A 21,188-nucleotide genomic window follows, 5' to 3' on the forward strand; every position below is an offset into this window, starting at 1 on the left:
AATAAGTGAGCAATTGAAAATCAGCGAAAAGTGCTGATTATTTGAAAAAAATTAATATTTACAAAGCTCTAACTAAAGAAGTCAAAAGGAAGAAAATATTGCCGCAAAAGTTGGAAATTAAAAAAGGGCCTATGGGGTACCTGGGTGGCTCAGTCAGTTAAGTGTCTGCCTCTGGCTCAGGTCATGATCTCAGGGTCCTGTGATCAGGCTCATGCTTAGCAGGGAGCCTGTTTTTCCCACTCCTACTCTCTTTCCCTCTGCCTCTCCCCCTGCTCCTGCACTCTCTCTCTTTCTCTTTCTCAAATAAATAAATAAAATCTTTTTTTTTTTTTAAGGGGCCTAATTATAGTCTCTATGAACCTTTAAAAAAAAAAAACACACAAGAGATTACTTTGAAAGAGTTGGTCAGTAAATTTGAAAATCAGATGAAATTGACAAATATCTAGAAAAACACAACTTACCAAAACTGACTCAAGAAAAAAAAATTAAAGAAGTAAATAACAAGGCTGCTTGGGTGTCTCGATCAGTTAAGCATCTGCCTTTGGCTCAGGTCATGATTCCAGGGTCCTGTGATTGAGTCCGGCATCAGGTTTCCTGCTCAGTGGAGAGCCTCCTTCTCCCTCTTTCTCTGCTGCTCCCCCTGCTTGTGCTCCCACCCCCCTCTCTCTAAAATAAATAAATAACATTTAAGAAAAGAACTAAATAACCCATATACATATTAGAGAAGTTGAATATATAAATGAAGTCCTTCCTATAGGGTGTTCTTCAGACCCAAGCGGCTTCACCAGTGCAGAATTCACACCTCAGTGTTTTTATAAATATTTAAGGAATAACAATCTTATTTTTTTAATTTATTTTTAATTTTCAGCATAACAGTATTCATTATTTTTGCACCACACCCAGTGCTCCATGCAATCCCTGCCCTCTATAAAACCCACCACCTGGTACCCCGACCTCCCACCCCCCACCCCTTCAAAACCCTCAGATTGTTTTTCAGAGTCCTTAGTCTCTCATGGACTCCCCTTCCAATTTCCCCCAACTCCCTTCTCCTCTCTAACTCCCCATGTCCTCCATGCTATTTGTTATGCTCCACAAATAAGTGAAACCATATGATAATTAACTCTCTCTGCTTGACTTATTTCACTCAGCATAATCTCTTCCAGTCCCGTCCATGTTGCTACAAAAGTTGGATATTCGTCCTTTCTAATGGAGGCATAATACTCCCTAGTGTATATGGACCACATCTTCCTTATCCATTCGTCCGTTGAAGGGCATCTTGGTTCTTTCCACAGTTTGGTGACCGTGGCCATTGCTGCTATAAACAATGAGATACAGATGGCCCTTCTTTTCACTACATCTGTATCTTTGGGGTAAATACCCAGGAGTGCAATGGCAGGGTCATAGGGAAGTTCTATTTTTAATTTCTTGAGGAATCTCCACACTGTTCTCCAAAGAGGCTGCACCAACTTACATTCCCACCAACATTGTAAGAGGGTTCCCCTTTCTCCACATCCCCTCCAACACATGTTGTTTCCTGTCTTGCTAATTTTGGCCATCAGGGAGATTCAAATTAAAACAATCTTATTTTTAAAAAATTCAGAGACTAGAAAAAGAGGAAATACTTCCAAGTCATGTGCCCCTTTGAATTAGTATTTTTGTATCTTTTGGATAAATAACTAGCACATCCCAATGTTTATAGCAGCATTATCAACAACAGCAAAATTTTGGAAGAAGCCCAAATGTCCATCAGCTGATGAATGAATAAAGATGTGGTATGTTTGTATAATGGAATATTACTCAACCATCAAAAAGAATGAAATCTTGCCATTTGCAACAATGCAGGTGGATCTAGAGTGTATTATTAAGCAAAATAAGTCAGAGAAAGACAAATTTCACTCATGTGTTGAAGTTAAGAAATAAAACAAGGGGTGCCTGGATGGCTCAGTCAGTTGAGTGTCCAACTCTTGATTTGGCTCTGGTCATAATCTCAGAATCATGGAATGGAGCCCTACATCGAACTCCTTGCTCAGCATGGAGTGTGCTTGTTCCTTTCCCTCTGCTCATCTCTCTCTCAAATAAATAAATAAAATCTTTTAAAAAAAGAAATAAAACAAACAAACATGGTGAAAAGAAAGGAAAATCAAGAAACAGACTCTCAACTAAGAGAACAAACTGATGGTTCCTAGAAGGGAGATGGGTGGGGAATTGAACAGATGATAAGGATTAAGGAGGACACTTGTGGGTATTGTATGTAAGTGATGAATCACTAAATTCTACACCTGAAACTAATATTACACTGTATGTTAACTGGAATTTAAATAAAAACTTGGAGAAGAAAAAAAATACTTCCAAGTAATTATGAGTGCAGCATAATTTGGACACAAAATCTAACAAGAACATTATAAGAAAGGAAAATCATAGGCCAATTTCTCTTATGAGCATATATTCAAAAATACTAAACCAAACATTAGCAGATTTATATAAAAAGAATAGTTCATCATGATCAAATTGGGTTCGCTTCAAGAATTGCTGTTCAAACACCAGTAACTTTCAAACACGAGTCCATGCAAGAATAACCATATCATTATCTCAGTATAATGCAGAAAAAGCATTTGCTAAAATTCAAAACCTCCTCATGAGTTTAAAAACAAAAACAAAAACAAACTTGTTTTTAGCAAAATCCCCACAAGTCTTGAGGAAATTGACAAAATCGATCTCAAATTTCTTTGGAAATGCAAATTATTTAGAATAGCAAAAGTAATCACGAAGCAGAAAAACCTTAAAGGATTTATTCTATTAAATATCAAGACATCTTTAAAAAGCTAGAAAATTAGATGAATAGAATAAAAAGTACAGAAGCAGCAATGCCACACATATACAATCTCCTAACTTATGACCAAAAATGCCCTAGCCCAGGAAAAGGATGTCTTCTCAATAAATAGTGCTGGTCATTTGGATATTCATAATGATAACAAAAACTTGACCCTCACCTTGTGCCATGCATAAAAATCTTGGATAGATCATAGGCTTAATTTGAAAGTTAAAGCAATAAAGTTTTAGATAATAATGTAGAATATTCTCTTGGGATAGGTAAAGATTTTTTAAACTGGATATGAATAACATTAACCAAAAAAGAAAAGATTAATAAATTGGACTACAGTAAGATTTATAAATTCTTCTCCTGAAAAGACAAGTTTCACAAAGGGAAAAGATGTTTGTCATACATCTTTATAAGATACCAAAGATAGGGGCGCCTGGGTGGCTCAGTGGGTTAAGCTGCTGCATTTGGCTCAGGTCATGTTCTCAGGGTCCTTGGATCCACATCGGGCTCCCTGCTCAGCGGGAAGCCTACTTCTCCCTCTCCTTCTACTTCTGCTTCTGTTCCCTCTGTTGTGTCTCTCTCTGTCAAATAAATAAATAAAATCTTTTTTAAAAAATGCAAACCATAATGTGATTCCCTTTACATGAAGCTCAAAAACAGACTGAAACTCGTGATTATCACCTCTGGTAGAAGAAGCATGAGAGGACCTTCTAGGGTCTTGGTAATGTTACATGGTCATGATCCAGGTGGTGGATCCACAAAGGTGCAACTTTCCGAAATTACATCACTGGGCGCTTTTCCCGTAGGTGTAGTTCTTTGATAGACTGACAGGTGGCAAAATGTTTATGGTGTTTATAACTGAGTTGTATCCTAAGTGACATTTAATTCTCTTTACATTATACTTTCATATACTTTTCAAATAGGTAATAATTAAGCTTTGGGGAGTGATTGGCATTTTCTAGCCACTTTGGTGAACGCTTCTCCTCTTCATCTCGTCATCCCCGGAGCCCTTTCTCCAGGGCATTTCTTCAAACTGTCTCGCCTACGCTGTCTCAGTGGTCTCTGGACCAGTCTTTTTGGTTAACACCTGCTCTTGGTCGGTTTTATGGGTTGCACGAGAATCCCTTAACTTTGAAGCAGTTGTTCTTTGACCGCTAGCTCTCTCTTTTTTTCTCAAACCACAACACTTAGGAGGAATGATACACACATACACACTCCCAAAAGGATGAACGTGTTATGCGAAGTAAATGAAGCCAGGCGCAGAAGGTCACATGTATTGGATGATTTCATTTACATGAAATATCCAGAATAGGTAAATTGTTAAGAGACAGAATGTAGATTGTTGGTTGCCGAGACCTGCCGGGATAGAGAGAAACGGATCGATGGGTGCAGAGTTGTCCCAGCGCCGATTCTTACATTGAGATCCTAACCCTCGGGACTTCAGAACATAACTGTGTTTGGAGATAAGGTCTTTAAAGAGGTAATTAAATTGAGGTGAAGTGGGTAGGGTAGGTCCTCATCCAACAGGACTGATGTCCTTCAAAGAAGATTGGGACACATGCATACAGTAGGAAGACTGTGTGAAGACACAGGAAAAAGAGAGCCATTCGTAAGCTAAGGAGAGGGGCCTCAAACAGATCTCCTCTCGTGGCCCTCGGAAGAAACCAATCCTGCTGACACTTTGGTCTCAGACCTGCAGCCTCCAGAACCAAGAGAAAGTGCATTTCTGTTCTTTAAGCCACCCTGACATTCCTACTCTGTGATGGCAGCCCTGAGAAACAGACCCGGGGTTTCATCTTGGAGTAACAGAAACGTTTTGGAACTAGAGAGAGGAGGTGGTTACACGATATTGTGAAAGTACCAAGTGCCACTGAACTGTTCGCTTTAAAATGGTTAATTTTATGTAAATTTCACCTTCATAAATTAAAATGAGCAGATTCCCAGATCCCCTACCATACACGGATTGGCCAGGCCATTTTCCTTCTCAAAAGACAAGAGGTTTATTCTCTGAAGAAGGTAAAACAGAAGCTCTGAGGGAAGAAAAAAAAAAAATCAGAAATGTTGTGAGCCATTTTTTAAACTGAGCCATTATTAAAAGTTAAAAATAAACTAAAGAACAAAGATAAGTGCTGAAAATTCTCACTTATGATTTTACTAATTTTTACTATTGTCTATGCTCTTGAGGTTTTTGTATCTCATATGTCAGTGGTAGAAATATTGTATAATGATAATGACGTGCTACTGCACAGCTCTTTTCAACTTCACCTCCAATGAGATCTTAGTACTTCAAAATTTTCTGCGGTGTGAGTTTTCATATCACAGGAATTGACAAAAATAACAAATAAGGGCTTTTCTCCTCTCCTCTTTCTTTCTTTCTTTCTTTCTTTCTTTCTTTCTTTCTTTCTTTCTCTCTCTCTCTCTCTCTTGCTCTCTCTCCCTCCCTCTCTTCTTTCCTTCTTTCCTTCCTCCCTCCCTTCACAGAGCTGGTTGTTGCGCTTCTACCAGCATACACCTCTCACAAACACTCAGGATCACAGAAGTAAGTCTCAGCCCTGGACCGAGAAGAACCTCCAGCAGAATCTGCCTTTGGGAATGTTCGGCCATGTTCCTCAGCATCATCTGGCTTCCTCCTTGTTCCCCCTGGAAGCCACCTGACGTCAGCCAGCAAGAGCCAGGGCCCGTGAACAAGTCCTGTTCCTTGAGGCGAGCTCCTGGGAGAAGCTGCATCCCCAGCTGTGAGGTGACAGCAGAGGAGACCCCCCCCCCCCACGGTTAGAAGCCAGCCGGACTCCTGCTCAGGGACCCTGGAGCTCCTGCCTGCCACGCTGGCAGCATCCTCTTGGCCGCCACTCCCTGGCCCGACTCTCGGCTTCCTGTGTGTCAGGGCAGGAGCAGTAGGCACTGCGCCACTGTAAATGTTTGCTGGAGACGGTGCAACCTGGCCTGGTGGCAGCTGCTGCCATGCTCGCTGCCAGAGCCTCTCAGAGGCACCGAGTCCGTGGGTTCATTAGTGGTATGGGAAGCGCCGCCATGAAAAGGCCTCCCAAGGTGAGCCTGGCGCTGCCAGCCAAGCAGGGACTCTCTGGGTGCCTTACCTGGGAAGGAGAATGTAGAGGTCAAAAGACAGGCTTCGTTATTCCCTCCTGGGAGCCATCCAACCTGCCTCTGTTCCTGGGAGAAAGTATCTACCTCTTTCTGAGCGGGGAGTGACAAGCCAAAACCCTGCGGCCTCTTTAGCATGGACCCCATCACCGCCCGCCACCGGCGCCAGCCGGTACCAAGTGCTTACTTAATACATCACCTCTAATCTTCTCCTCCACTCCCAAAGGTAAATGGTATTATCCTTGTTTTACAGAAGAGGAGAGTAAGGGTGAGGAATGTCCAGGAAGAAGTGTTGAATCAGAGTTTGCAGAAGAGCCTGGGTTCAAGTTCAAGTTCCCTGGGTTCCACAGAATGCTCTGCTTGCTGTTCTCACAGTCCTCCTGTTCACGCTCTCCCATCAGGACTCGCTCAGGGCTTTCCAACTTGAATGGCTGATGCTTTCTCATCCCCTATCTTGTTACAAGCTTCCTACACACCGCTGCCAGGTTACACTCCCCAGAACTGTGGGTCCCAGGACACGGGTAGACGGACGAAGGTGTGAATGCAGACACAGGGGCAGGCTGAGGCATGGGTACGGGCACAGGCATAGATATAATTGAGCCGAAGATTCAAGAGGTCCCGAAACATGCTTGATTCGGTTTGTGTCTCTAGATCCTCTCAAAGTACCTGGTTCAGAGCAAGGGCCCAGAAAATACTGGTGAAATTAAATTAAATGGATTTTCATTTCCCCTGGTCAAAATTTCAGGGACTCCTACCAAATAATGGAAGTGGATACTAACGCCTTACATAAACCTCTTCACCATCCAACTGTACCTGACCTTTCCAGTCTTAACCAGGCCCAGCCTCTGTTCTAAACACACCTGATTCCTCCATGGGTCCTGAGTCCCCTTACCTTTCCTACTTCCCTACCACTGTTTCAGCTCTTCCCTCTACCTGAACTGTCTTCACCAGCCCATTTTAAATACCACTTCCTCCTTGAAGTGTCTCTGTTACCCCTTTTATGAAATGTGATGTTTCCTTCCTCTGGACCTCTTAGAGCTTTATGCCTTTCTGTGGCCTAACCTTTATAGGCCTTAGTATTTTAGTCACTGAAGTAGTAATTCCCCCTTCCTGGAATGTCCTTTATCTCTTTTCTTTCTGGTGTTCATGACTCCATTTAATATCCCCTCCTGTGTAAGGCCTTCTGAGCTCTCCTATAGTGATTCAACACTTGTATACATTACCCTGTGCTCATCACAGGTGCACACCTTAATCCCCATTCCCTCTCCAGCACTTCTGGAGCATAGGAACATCCTCGATAAAAACATTGGCAATTGGTATTACCAAGCACCCTACCCTAAACTCTCAACTCCGTTGAAGGTACAGATTAAATCTCCTCGAGTTTTCTTGTTGGCTCTTACATAGCTACTGAGCAGGAACTTCATAACTGTTGAATGAATAAGTGCAAGATGATAGTTGAATGTATAAATGAAAAATGAAAAAGACACTGTCCTCTGTGTGTTTCCTACCTTCTTTCTCTGCCTTTCTACCTGTACTGATTTCTGCTATCCGTGTGCTATTTCTAGGATCACAGATGTAGTCATGGGAAACCAGAAAAGAAAAGCTAATCTGTGCTTTTTCAAAAATGTAGGAAAACATGACAATAGATTGTCTGATCTAAGAACCCAGATCTCATCAGTTAGGATGAGAATAAATTGTTTCCACCAAATGAGTCAATGAGAATAAGATTGCTAATTTATTTGTAAAGGTTTTTATTTAAATTACAATTAGTTCACATAGAGTGTAATATTAGTTTCAGGTATACAATATAGTGATTCAACACTTGTATACATTACCCTGTGCTCATCACAGGTGCACACCTTAATCCCCATCCCCTATTTAACCCCCATGCACCTCCTTGAAGGGATTCTTTTAATGTTGCTCTCAGAAAAAGAAAGAAAGAAAGAATGCTCTACTGGTTTAAAATGTAACAATAAAAATAATGAGGATATCGCAAACCTATGTTCTAGATCAGAACAACGCTCATTATGAAGAACATCTTAGCTGACTTAGGACATGTGACCAAAGAAGTGTGTATTTTTACCAGGATGTTATCCCTAGGCAAAAATGATAAGAAATAATCAAATGAATCAATTAGAAGAGAAACAGAGAGGACTTACTTGTAGACATTTCTGCATCTTACCTCCTACCACTTGGGATAGATTGTTTTCTTGACCCATTTTAGAGATAGGCAGTTAAATATCCAAACAGTTCAGTGATAAATTCAAAGTCACTGAACAGACAAATGTCAAATTTGTGGTTACTGCCTCTGGATTTTTATAGAAGAAATGTAAGTTTCAGGCAAGCTGGCCTTGTCACCAGTGTTCAAATACATCTTTCTTCCTCCAACTTCTGTGCCTTTGTGGTAGGACATCTCATCTGCTAGAATTCCTTGCTTAACATAACTGACTGAGCATTTTGGAAAATATAAGCTAAGTCCTCCCCAAAATCTTTGAGGTTGGTGTGTCACCATCTTCATCTTACAGATGAGACTCATTGTTAAGACTTTATAGTCATGTAGCTGTTGAGTGAGCCAAGGTCAAAAGCCTTGAAGAACTCCCTCTTCCAAAGCTGTTTCCACCACCCGTTTTGTAAAACCCATTCCCAAGGCACAACTCAACGATCTCCTGAAAATATTTCAATAATCTGTGGAAAAAAGAGATCCCTTGCTCCTCAAAATGTCCATGGACTGTTATTAGAACACTCTAATCACAAGCTTTACTAATAGGCTTATTACTCCTTGTCCCACACATCCATGAGGTGGAAGCTTCTTGTAGATTGGGCTTGTGTAACTTACTATCCTTTATCTCCTAGTCCAATCATATTTTCCCTAAGAACTTCATACCAAGTATTCAAGGAAGTTCAGGAAATCTAAAGTCATCTTCAGCATTTAAAGCCATGGCCATAATTTGATTACTTCAAACTACATCAAAACAGAAGACACTGAAAGTGCTTTACCTGTGTAATGCACTAATTATTGCCAAAAAAGAAAATCTAGCTTTCATACAAAGTTCCTGTTGATATTAAACTCATGGAGGAAATTTAAAGACCCCAACATGGCCAAACCATGTAAGTCTGTGACCCGCACTGGGCAGGAGGCTCAAGACAAAAGGTTTTCTTACCCCTGTAATTGAACTTAGTTCAGTCCTTGGCACACAGTCATGCTTAAAACATACACTTGATGGGTGGATGGGCTGATAAATGGAGATATAAACACATGAAGAATATATAAATAAGAACAAATAAAACTATAATGCTTCTTTTCAGGAATGATTTTTGAGGAATATTAATAATAAACTTTTAAGCCAAACAAAATAATCTGAACAATGTCATCCCTGTTTAAGTTGTCTACAAACAAAGTATAGTGCTCCTGATCCTTATAATTCTGTTTTGACAGTATGGCTGCTGTGTCTTAAATATCTACAATCCTTTTGTTTATAATAGCACCTTAACTGGATGATTTAAATGAGTGGAGATTGCTTTTAAATTTTTCTACAATTATTTAAATGCACATTTCAATTTTCCTGAATTGTGCAAAAGTAATTTGGAAGATTAATTTCTGAAAATACCTGGTGGAATTTGCATACACCAAGCATAATTATTACTGATATTTGCATAGTTCTCCCTGCCCACATGCATGCACTATTACCAACTGCTACACAACCCATGAAATTATTGTAGGAGTTGCTGTCAGTACAATATGGATTCATCAATAAATGTTCGGCTTCACAGCAGAAAAACAAACTTTAGGTTCTGCTGTTGAAGTGCGGCATTCCATTTTATTTATTTATTTGGGGTAAAATTTGGAGAGATAAATCCATACTAAGAGAATGTAGCAGTCTTTTGCAATAGAGATTAATGTTACTGCAAAAGAATCTCTGAGGTTCAAGAGAGATTGAAAACACCACTGAAAAAGCTAGAAGAGTGGGAGATTGGGGCCTGATGGTGGGAAAAGAAAGTACGTATAGCCATGCGACAGAGGGGTGGGGTATCAGAATGTAAACAGAGAGGTCCACTATGTATAGTTAGAAGAAAATTTGCAGAAATTTGGATCGTGGGCATCTCAAAGGCTTGGTGAATGTTTGAATAAGTTGACTTAGTGCTTATACTAGTTTTGTGGGGAAAATGTGAAGGACAAAAAAGACATGTTTCTTTCCTTTAATCTGCTTGGATGACAAAGCAACTGGAAAGAAGAATTGAAAAAAATTATGCAGGAAAATAATAATAGCAAATACTTATGTAACACACATCTAAATGTGGTTAGGAGAAAAGTCACATAGTAGAAAGAGCCTGGATGTGGGATTTTGACAGTCCTGCACATGATTTCCAGCTCTGCTCCTTTCCAGTTGTTTGATTCTGAGCAAGTTCATACTTTTCTTAGTTACAGTTTTCCCTTCTGTAACATAGAGATAACAACAAACCACAGAGGGTTGTCTTGAAGATTCAGTGAGATCATTTGTGCTAAATATTTAATACATGGTGTGAATTTAATAGATGATCACTATTGCAATTTTCATTTTCATCACCCTCAAAATTCAATAAACACACCTCACATTCATTAGGATGGCAATTATAAAACAACAACAACAAAGTAATGGTACAGCTGCTGTAGAAAACAGCATGGTGGTTTCTCAAAAAATTAAAAATAAAATTACCATATGATCCAACAAATCTACTTGTAGGTGTATACCCAAAAGAATTGAAAGTAGTCAACCCAAATAGATATTTGTACACAAATGTACATGGCAATATTATTTACAGTAGTTGAAAGGTTAAAACAACCCCCCATGTCCCTCGACAAGTGACTATAAACAATATGTGGCATATCCATGCAATGAGATGTTATCCCACAAATACCAAAGGATTCCACTCACATGGGTACCTAGAATAGTCAAATTCATAAGACAGAAAGTAGAACAAAAATTTCCTAGGGCTAGCTGGAATAAAGAATGGGAGTTTGCGTTTAATGGGTATAGAGTTTTAATTTGGGTTGATGAGAAAGTTCTGGAAATGGATGTCAGTGATGGTTGTACAACAGTGAGAAGGTACTTAATGATACTGAACGGTCCACTTAAAAATGATTCAAGTGGTATATGTTGTGTATATTTTGCCACAATAAAAAAAAAACTCAACAAGATTTAATCAGATTTGCAAGAATAATTAAACAGCTATAGTAAAGCTGTGAATGTGAAACCACAGAAGACTCCATGTTCCTTCATCTCTAATCGCTTCCTTTATCCCCAAAGGATCCTGAGACCCAAAAGTCTTTATTTTCCATGGTCAAGTGAGCATGTGTGTGTGCGCGCGCGCACACACACACACACACAGGGTGAGAGTCTCTGGGGCCCATGGAGACACAACCTGGAAACGGGACTTGCCAGGATTAGAGAGCCAAGGCCAGCCCATGTATCACTCACCCAGAAGACAGCCCTCCATGGAGAAAAAGAACCTCATAGTCCCCTAACAAAGAAGATAATAAATTCCGATTAGCCAAGGAAGCTCTGAGTCTAAATACCAGCAAAGCTCAGCCCCTGCAAGTGGGGACGAATTATCTGAAAGGTCATCCTGGAGACACTGAACAAAGGGCCTCGAGCAGCTGGGTCTCTTAATTTGAGGAAACACTGAAGCCTTTAAAGAAGCCAGAGGCAGAGCTGGAGAGATGGGAAAGTGGAACGGCCCTCTGAGCACAGAGAGGATTTAATAGGAAGGGAAACACAAACCCCACAGGAGGCACTGGGGCCTGGCAGCCATTGCTTCTCGAGGCCAGGCTGAGGGTCTCCGGAAGGAGCTGCCATCACCCGGGCTGGACCGGGGTGGCCCTGCTTGGCACTATAATAAAATAGGATGGCTGTGATCTCCGCGATTAAAGCTCAAAAACCACAAGCCTCAGGGAGGGAGCATGCTCAGAGTAATAGCCTGCCATAGACCCTGTTCACCCCTTTCCAGGCTGTGGGCTGCTGACAGAGCCCTGTCTGTCTCCAGAAAATTCCAGAGGCCTCTCAGGAATTTAAGGCCAAGCTTTGGCCAGTGGCCCCTTGCCGGGGTCCTGTTGTCACAGTCCCAGAGGTTGTCAGATGGAAAGCTCTGTGGGAGGGCCAGGTGCTAGGCAGGAAGTGACCCTGCTGGCCTGGAGCCATTCTCTGCTCCCAAGAACCCCTCCCCTGTCTGAAAAATTGAGGGAAGGAGAATGAAAGGGTCATCTTACTTCAGTGAAAACCTGCACGACTTGCTCCCTCCTGCAAGGAGGGCACCTGAAGGGTAGAGCTGAGTCAAGTCACCAAGTCCCTCAAGGAGCAAAGGACAGGACTGGGTTTGTGCCTCACCAAGAACTGTGCCAACAAGCAAAATAAAAGCCGGGGGGTGGGCACATCTTACATTGTGGACTGAGTGCATAAGAGATTTTCTCACGGATGTCAGTCCTCACAACACTCTTTATACAGCAGGTGTTGTTCCCACTTGAGATAAAAAGAAACGGCAGAGCCAAAATTTGAGCCTACTTCTGGATGGCTCTAAAATCTCCTTTCTTATGCCGTGCTTGCCCCATAATTAAGCCTCTCACACATACCAGCTTCCCACACTTTACAAACTGGTTCTGATTCATACATCTGAGGCTTGACGTAGCTTGCTGAGTATCACACTGTTGGTGAGGTACAGAATGGAGACTGGAACTCATTTCTGGCTGATTCCAGAGTTGATGTTCTTTCCTCCATGCTTCATATATCCCTAGTTAAAATAAAATAATCCTGTGGCTTCTTGCCAATCAGCAAACATTGTGCTCTAACAGTCTTCTAGCCTAAGCCCTTGAAAGAGTAGCTCGGTAATTGTGCTGCCCCTGTGCCCCAGAAGTCACAATTTACTGCAGAATGAGGTGATATGAAACAAAACAGACACATCTTCCAGGACAAAGAGAGGCCGTCTGGACTTGGTGACTTTTATTGAGAAGATCTGAAGCTCATTTCTGTATAAAAAGTGGTAAGAGGAAGGTAGCAGTATGTGCTTCAATTGATAGAGGTTTAGTTCCCGCTCTGGCAAATGCTTCTAGTTTTTCCTTGTTTGGGGTGAGGTAAGATCTAATGGGCTAGAGCAATGGAAATGGCCAATCATTTTTGAAAGGAAATTAGTTGTTATTACCCAAAGCAATAAAAGTGGCTCTCCCTTCCACAATGCACGAGGCCCAGCAAATGCAGTTATTTTCCTTCTCTTCAGACGTTAGTTCTGGAAGGTTCTTTGTGTACATAGGAAACATATGCATATATCATCAGATATTTCTCTTATTCCCTTGGGGGAAATTTTGCAAGAGCAGGAACATACAAATTGAAAGAAATGGCAATCATATCAGATATTGCTTAACACCTTACAGTTTTGGTTGAAATGACAGAGCCCATTTTATGGGCCAATGAGCATGAAATAGTTAAACAGCTAGGCCTTAAGGAAGACACCCCTCAGGTTGTTAGAGAACAGCCCTCGGGCCAGTCCCCTCCCATGAACACCATTCTTGCAGCAGAGATGTTCATGGTAAATGAAACACTAAAGATGGGATGTCTTGATCAATGGAAGAAAGGCTTCCATTGTCAAACTTTGGTTCCAACATTCTGTGCAGTAGAGCTTTTGAAAGATACCCCTTTCCAAATGTCTATAAGTGCTTGACAAAATACAACCAACACCCTTTTAGTTGCATGGCTGGATCACAAGAAAGAGAAATCCTCAAAGTTTAGAGGTCAGAAATGAGGAAGAAACTCAAAAGCAAGGTTGTAAGCGTGTGCACTAATGGTGTAGCTGCCCCGAGGTGACCAAAGGCAGGCATGGTCACTCTCAGTAATCTAGGGGCTGGGGTTTTAATGCCCATGTTGGGCTAGGAGATGAGGTGTGGGGTGAAGCAAGGTAGGAAGAGTCAGAACTCAGTCATTTGCAAAACAATAGGATCCATGAAGAATAGCATGTTTGGTAAAAGGATAAACCGAAAATAATCAGTGTATCCCCAAAGGGAGATGAGAAGAAAGCTTGTCTCCTCAACTAGCTTGCAGTTAGGAAAAATATCTGCTTGAAATTTCTAACCACCAACTTTTACCACAGTGTTTTTGTGGCCCTCATTTATACTAACTCATATGATCCTGAAACCCTCAAGCTGGACTGTTACAAAAAATGGGTTCTAGATTTCTAATACTCCTGGGGTATCTACAAGAAGTAAATATCACCACCTATAATGGGCAAATAATCTCAGTAAAAAATGAACAAGACTTCCACAAATAAAGACCCTGTCTCAAGATGAACTCTCAATGCAAAACTAAAAACATACCTCAAAATTGATCTATCATGAGTGATTGTCAGCAGAAACAAAGATAGAATTACATTCTAAAGAACTCAGATAATCCATTTCAAAGATACTATAAAACAAGTGTACTAAATAGTTTAAAGGCATAAAAAAAGAGCTACCAAAAAGTGAGATACTCTGGAAAAAAAGGAAGAATAGCTACTTTAAAAAGAACAAACTAGAATTTCTAGAAATTAAAGCTATAGTCATTGAAATTCAAAATCCAATAGTCTACAACTGGAGAAAGACCTCACGAGCCACCTGATAGGTTTGAAGTCATAAATGGAAAACTTGAGACCATCCAGCAGAGTGGAAAGAGCATGGATGTTGAAGTCAGGCAGGCTGGGCTGAATCACGGAGAATGAGTACCACATCAAATTAAATAATAGACACTAGTACTTATGAAGTGCTTATTATGCATAAAGTACTCACTATGGTAGATACATTACACATTATTTCATGGAATCCTTACAAAAATCCTATGAGATGGGAATTATTCTCTCCATTTTACAGGGGATAAAACTGAGACTTAGGAAGGAAATATCTTGCTCCCACGTTATATCAACAATGAAAAGAGCTGGGATTCAAATACAAGTCTGTCTCACTCCAAAATCCTAACCAAATTAACCACTAGGTTTTAAGTTTTATTGCCTTTCCATTAGCTTCAAATCCAATTTTAATCAGCTGTGCAGGTGTCCATTGCCTGAACATAGGAAAAATTTATTTTATTATGAATTTTCCTCATCTTGAGGACCTAATAGAGCCTTTCAAGACTGTAGTTTATAGCTCTCTCCACACTGGTAACAGCAGAGTTTGATCTGCAGCTCACACTGTAGGCCAGCGGATTGTGGAAGACTTGAGGGTTAGGAAGGTGTCTGATGTCAGCGAGGCGGTGGGCAAGGCCAGAAGCCCTCTAAGTCTGCAGGGCTCAGGCAGATATAAGTGATCAGAGCCTGTCATGGAAGAATCTGAGAAGCAGCACAATGCCAGAGGATTGGGATGACTTTGAAAGTCCAGGTTAGCAAAAGGTTCCAGAATTTTGTAGTTCAGATGGTTTGAGAGATCAGTATTATAAAGGTGCAATTCTGATCGGGTCAGGAATAAAAGTTATCTTTTTTCTTCTCTTATTCTCTCATATTTCCAATGAAGGGCTGGCAGTTCAGCCCCCAGAGGAATCCTGAAAACTGGAGATGATCCTTGCTTCTGACTTGGCCAGAGACAGAAGTCATAAAATCATCAGGCTGTTTGTTTGATGTGCCTCAGTCCAGGTTCTATCTCCAGAAGGTGATAATCCTCTATTAACACTTTGTGCAGACAACTGTATTACTGAAGTTGTTCTACAAATATTAAAGCTCACTAGAAGCATTTCTAGGAAAGATATTTCATATTCCATTGCTCATTTCTCAGTAAATAATTATGAAGCATTTCTAGGAAATAAATGCAAATTGCTAGAAATCCTTGCAGGAATGGTTATATGAACAACATAAATGTAATGCCTATGAATAAAAGCAAAAGCCTAAGAATAAAAGCAAAAGCATTGTTTCATGACTTTTGTGAGGCTCTTGAAACATTTGCAGTTATAATGATAATAGGAATATAATTTTTAAAGTTCTTCTCTCAGGGAATTCCCAAGTTCTCTAGAGTTGATACCATTAGCCCTAATTTACAGATGGGAAAACTGAGGCAAGCATAGTTAGTGGATATTACCCAAGATCAAATAACTCCTAAGTGACAAAGTAGACTCCGAATTCGAGGTTCTCTGATTCCAAATCCTATGCACTTAAGTACTCACAGAAATCATTGAAGGTGAAATTTAGCAAAGATAAATTTAAGGACCTGCCTGTACTTATGCCCCAAATACCCATCAAACAAGCATGGGAGAATGTCCCAGTGGCCCATTGATAAAAAGCTCAGGAGGTACGGTCAACAGGAAGAAAAGCATAAATAGCATACATTAACGTATATGATGTAGCCTCGAAAACTGAGCCATGTGTGAATTACGCTACATCAGATGACTTCTGGAATGCCTTACTTCGTTTTGGGGTTCATACTCTAAGGAGAAGACAGATGAAGTGGAGGATGATTCCCAAAGGGCAAACAAGAGAGTAAACTGCCACAATGATGAGAAAGTGTCACATGATGAAAAAAACTCAGCTTATTTGACTTAGAGAACCCATGATGAGACTTCAGGATATTCCTACTCCAAGGCAAATGTGGCAACTTGAGAACTCTCAGAAAGAAGGGAATTACTTCTTGAAGTACTGTAGTGGTTGCAGTACTAGACCTGGAACGATACTTGTCTGGGTTTGAATCTCGGTTCCGTCACTTACCAGAGGTATGACCTCGAGTAGTTGTCTAACCTCTCTGTGCCTCACTGTTCTCATCAATAAGATAGGACTAGTAATAGAAACATTCACATAGGGTTGTTTTGAAAATTAATTGAGTTATCAAAATTAATAAATTCAGCACCAGTTATTGCAATAGAAGAACTTAAGTCTCACATTATTTGTTGTCACTGCTGTTCCTTTACCAATTATGAAAGTCATGAGCTTCCCAGAATCGATCTCTCTAGCCATGATGGCAGCTTGGAGGTTGCCCCCCACTCTCTGAACCTCTGGGGATACCTCGAGGGAGTCTTCCATTTGTATGAAGTGTTCTCAACGCCTCCATCATTTGAACCACAACCCACACCAGCCCAAAGAACAGAAATGCCTTGAAAACAACCCCTAAATTTGCCATTCTCTATTTCCTGGCCGTGGGATCTAGAGCACATTGCTTAGTCTCTTCCAGTCTCAATGGCCTCATCTGCCAAACACCCTTGGGAATAAAGATGACCGAGAAAATGTACATGTTATTTGCTCAGGACATGTTATTTTGTTTCCATAACTCTAGAAGCTGTGACAATGTGATAGTTCTGGAATAAGCTCATTTAGTCAAATAGGTCCTGGGTGTCATGGTGCTTGTGAACACAGAGATGAATAAAGTCTGACCCCATTCCTGAAAGCACTCATCGTCTGGAAGAAGAGACAGTAAATAAACAAATAAGGTCTTTAATAACATGGCAGTTGCTGGTGACCTCAGCCAGGCTGGGGTCCTGAGTGGGGACGAAGCCAGCCCTCACACTGCAGATACTTGAGCAGGAAGCAGGAGTTGAAGCTGGGAGATGTGGCAAGAATAGAGCACATGTAAGAAGCTTCTTTGAAGAAGAGAAGGAAGAGGGAGAGGGAGATCAAGAGCTACCCAGGGGTGTGTGTGTGTGTTGTACCCAATTTACTGAAAAATATGGCCCATATTCACTGAAAAATCCAGTGAAGGGGTAGTAATTGAATATCAATATGAAAAAGACCACCTTTGTGTAAGGCTGAGTGAAACTCCTGGGGTGCGATGCCAGAGTTGACAGATAGGAGTAGAGAGAGCTGGCCCCGTCTCTGCATCTGGTGGGAAATCACAAGGGATACAGGAACAAAAGGACAGTTCCAGAGCTTCCTATTCTAGAAATGCAGCCAGACCCTCAGCACCCCACAGAGATGCATCTTTTACTGAGCCTTCAGAGCCCTGCAGTCACCCATGAGGGCGGCAGGAGTTTCCCCGATCCTTCCCCTTTGGGGTGGAGGGTCTGGGTGGAACAGTTACAAACATCAACATACATTTGTTCCTCGCTTTGTTTTTGTTTTGTTTTGTTTTGTTTTGTTTTGTTTTGCTTTGTTTTTCATTTGTTTGTTTTTCCTTGGGAATCGGCACATTTTGCATGGAGGCTTGCATAAAGCAGGGCAGCTCTGGTGTCAAATGGAAATCCAGCGGGCTCTTCCCAAGATGTGCTGTTCCCTTTGTACGGGCTGCTGACCTGGGAGAGGGGCCCAGGACATAATGCCCGTGCCTCTCGGGAAGCACATTCAGACAATGGTCTGTGTGTGAAAGGGGGAACAGATTAACCAGGACCAGGGTATCTCCCAATTGCTTTTCTTAAAGAAAGACTCTATTGCTGGGAAGCAAAGCACACACAAAAACAATACCTAAGCTAACAGAGTACTGGCTTTAATATACTCAGAAATAACAGAACACGGTCAGGCTACAACTTTCCAAATCCTCTCGAAAATCCTTTGCGAGAGCAGAGATGGTTTGTCAAATCTATACTCTTTGTTTAATACATTTGTTCTTTTGTTTGATCAAGGGGGGGAAGCCGTCTACCTCATTATATTGGGGGAGCGGCATTCATTCCTTTGTGCCTCTTTTTCTTCTTCTAATCTTTATTAAAATCAAAAGAAGAGCCACTCTAATCCTTCAAATGATAATTTATTTCTCAACCTACAAAAATCAGAGTCTTCACCATTATTTTAAAAACAAATCAATGCAACGATTTTAATTAAAAATGAAACAGGGTAAGCCCCCCAAAAATAAATAGGCATTTGTTAGATCAACGCACATACTTGTTTATAGTTAATGGGCAACAGAGCTCCTGATGGTAAAGAATGGTTCCCTGTAGTTGGTAAATTCTCTGGACTTTCATTTGAGTCTTTAGAGAGAAAAACACATCCAGAAGTCTCCTAATGAAATGCCCTAATCCTGGGAAATTTTATGCTTCAAAACATGCTCACCTCCCCCCATCTCCGCCAGCCGCCTCCTTGGCTGGAAGACTCAGTGGGTTCTATTTAGCAAGGGTTATTCATCTCTGATAGCAGAGTAGGTTTGGTTTTCTCACAAGGAGGGAAAAGGGCTGTGTGTTGAGGAGACATGCTTTGGCCTGCCCAATGGTGGGTGAGGCTGGTAAGAGTCCCCGGTTGATCATCAGGAAGGCTCTGGTTTCTCATGCCATAGAGAAAACCCCATTAAATAGGAGGTGGACTCCTGTGCAAATGCCACTGGAAAAAAAATAGTGATTCCCTAAAGGGAGACCTAGTTGAAATTGAACTTGACTATTTAAATGTATTCAGCATGTATTTATTTATTGAGAAGCTACTGAGTTCCAGCAATGGTGTAGGGATTGAATTTCAAGAGATGATCTTTCAGTGAGTTTATCGTGGCTCAGCAGGCAGCCGGCACCCCCTGAGTCAGGCCCTGAGCGCAGCAAAGGCAACACGGAGAGAGGAGTCACACAGAGTCCAAGTTCACGGTTCAGTGGAGGAGGCAAAAACTGATGAAAGCTGCGGCTGTCGTACATGCGAAGTGCTGTGGGAGGTCACGCGGAGGAATTCTCCTTTGTTGTCACCTCCACCTCCAGACTGGGACAGGGAAGTCAGAAGAAGTGAGTTTCACATGGGCTTTGAAGACTACATAAGACTTGAGTCAGTGTTTAAGAATGAAGAGGAGGTTTGGGCGCAGGGAACGGTGTGAGCAAACTCTGGGCATGAAAGTATGCATCTCAGCATGACTCAAGTCCTGTGAGGATACGGAGATGGGGAGTGAGATGGTGGTAATGGCAGAGGGGGTACCATTTCCCTTTGTCTTGGCCTGATAAGCTCTAATTCGTCCTTCTCATGTCAGCCTAAGCTTTTCCTCCGAAAGGCATTCCCTGAGCTCCCTACCTTGATCCTGGGGACTCCCCTGCCCCATACTGCAGTGTTCCTTGTTGGCCCGCTGCCCGCCACCACTAAAATTTGTACCCCTACCGTGCATACCCTTTCTTCCCTAAGTGCTTGCAAAGCAGGTAGAGAGCAGGGCACCAACGTCAGAAGACCAGATTCCCAGGGCCAGGGTAGAATGAGAAATGTGACCCCTCAGGGTAGCTGGGGCTGACTGGTCAGAGTCACATGTAGGATACCCAACTTAGGTTCTGTTCTTGCAAAAACAGGCCATCTGAGAGGAAAATGTAGTTAATAAGAGGCATGGCTACGTTCACAAGTCATCAGACAAAGGATTAGCAAATTATAAATAAGTAAGTAACACCCGAGTCCAGCAATTCTGTGAGTGTAATATTCTGGTGGCAAAAATATTAGCACAGGTCTTGTGGAAAGCAATTTGGTAATAAATATCAAGAATTATGAGGCATTCTGAACCAGGAATTTACCCCCCTTAAAAAATCATTTAAAAAAATAAAATGCATCTGCAGAAGCTAATGCTCTTCTCAGTATTAGCCTGACTAATGAAAAAATGTGAAACCACCCAAGTGTCCGACATCAGGGGACAGGAATACTACGGGAAAATCTACAAGGACAGCTGCAAAGGCTATGAGAAAGAACAAAAGACTTATGATACAATTTTAGATGAAAGAAGCAAACATTTTAAATGTCTGTAATGATTATGATTACCTAAAATCTGAGCGGATTCAGATAAGGAAAATAAGAAAACTCAAAGTGATTTTGCTTGACTAGTTTTCTTTTTCCAAATTTTATATAGCATCGTTATACTTTTTTTCCTTTTAAATGTAAGTAACAGATGATTCACATGCCTTGGCACCGGGTCCCCTCGCATGAGCAGAAGAGGGAATGATCTGAAGGAACAGAAAAGCTGACCTCAATCACACTGGCCTAGAACATGATGTGACCTTCCCCTGCCTACTGCTGAGGCAGATCAGGGTTTTCAAGTGGATGGGTATCATTTGATAGTTGCTTTTTTGAGCCTTACTTCAAGTAAAAAATGAAGTCATAATGCTCAAGGGGCATTGTGGTTTATGAAAAGAAGTTCTTGTTCCCAGTCTCTTAGGGCTGAAGCAAATCACCCCTGTCATACACCGCTTTCTGAGCGCAAGACTCAGTCACTCTCCTTTATGGCAGAAAAGGCAGCGCTGCACCTTCAGAAGAGGGTCCCCTCAGGAATTCCTTCATGCCATGGCTCCTGGACTCCTGACTCCCCTTTGCTTTATGGTGACTGGCCTGAGGACTGTATGGTTCTTAGACTTTGCCTTCGCTGTGACAAGCCATGTAATAAAAGGAAATGCAAGGACATCATCTAATTACTGTATGGTTCTCTGCAGCAGAC

The 21,188-nt window shown here is 41.5% G+C and overlaps 1 protein-coding gene across 1 annotated transcript in view; it reads left to right on the forward strand.

The window, feature by feature from the left end:
* The window catches only part of LOC309846252 (uncharacterized protein), a 543,217-nt gene extending 537,434 nt beyond the window's left edge, over positions 1–5,783 (forward strand). The window contains exon 8 of the mRNA XM_082695118.1: positions 5,303–5,783. The gene's annotated coding sequence lies outside the window, so the exon portion shown is untranslated. The remainder of the gene's footprint in view (positions 1–5,302) is intronic.
* Positions 5,784–21,188: the final 15,405 nt, after the last annotated feature.

The sequence above is a fragment of the Mustela nivalis genome (assembly GCF_964662115.1).
Source record: "Mustela nivalis genome assembly, chromosome: 13".
NCBI classification, from domain to species: Eukaryota; Metazoa; Chordata; class Mammalia; order Carnivora; family Mustelidae; genus Mustela; species Mustela nivalis.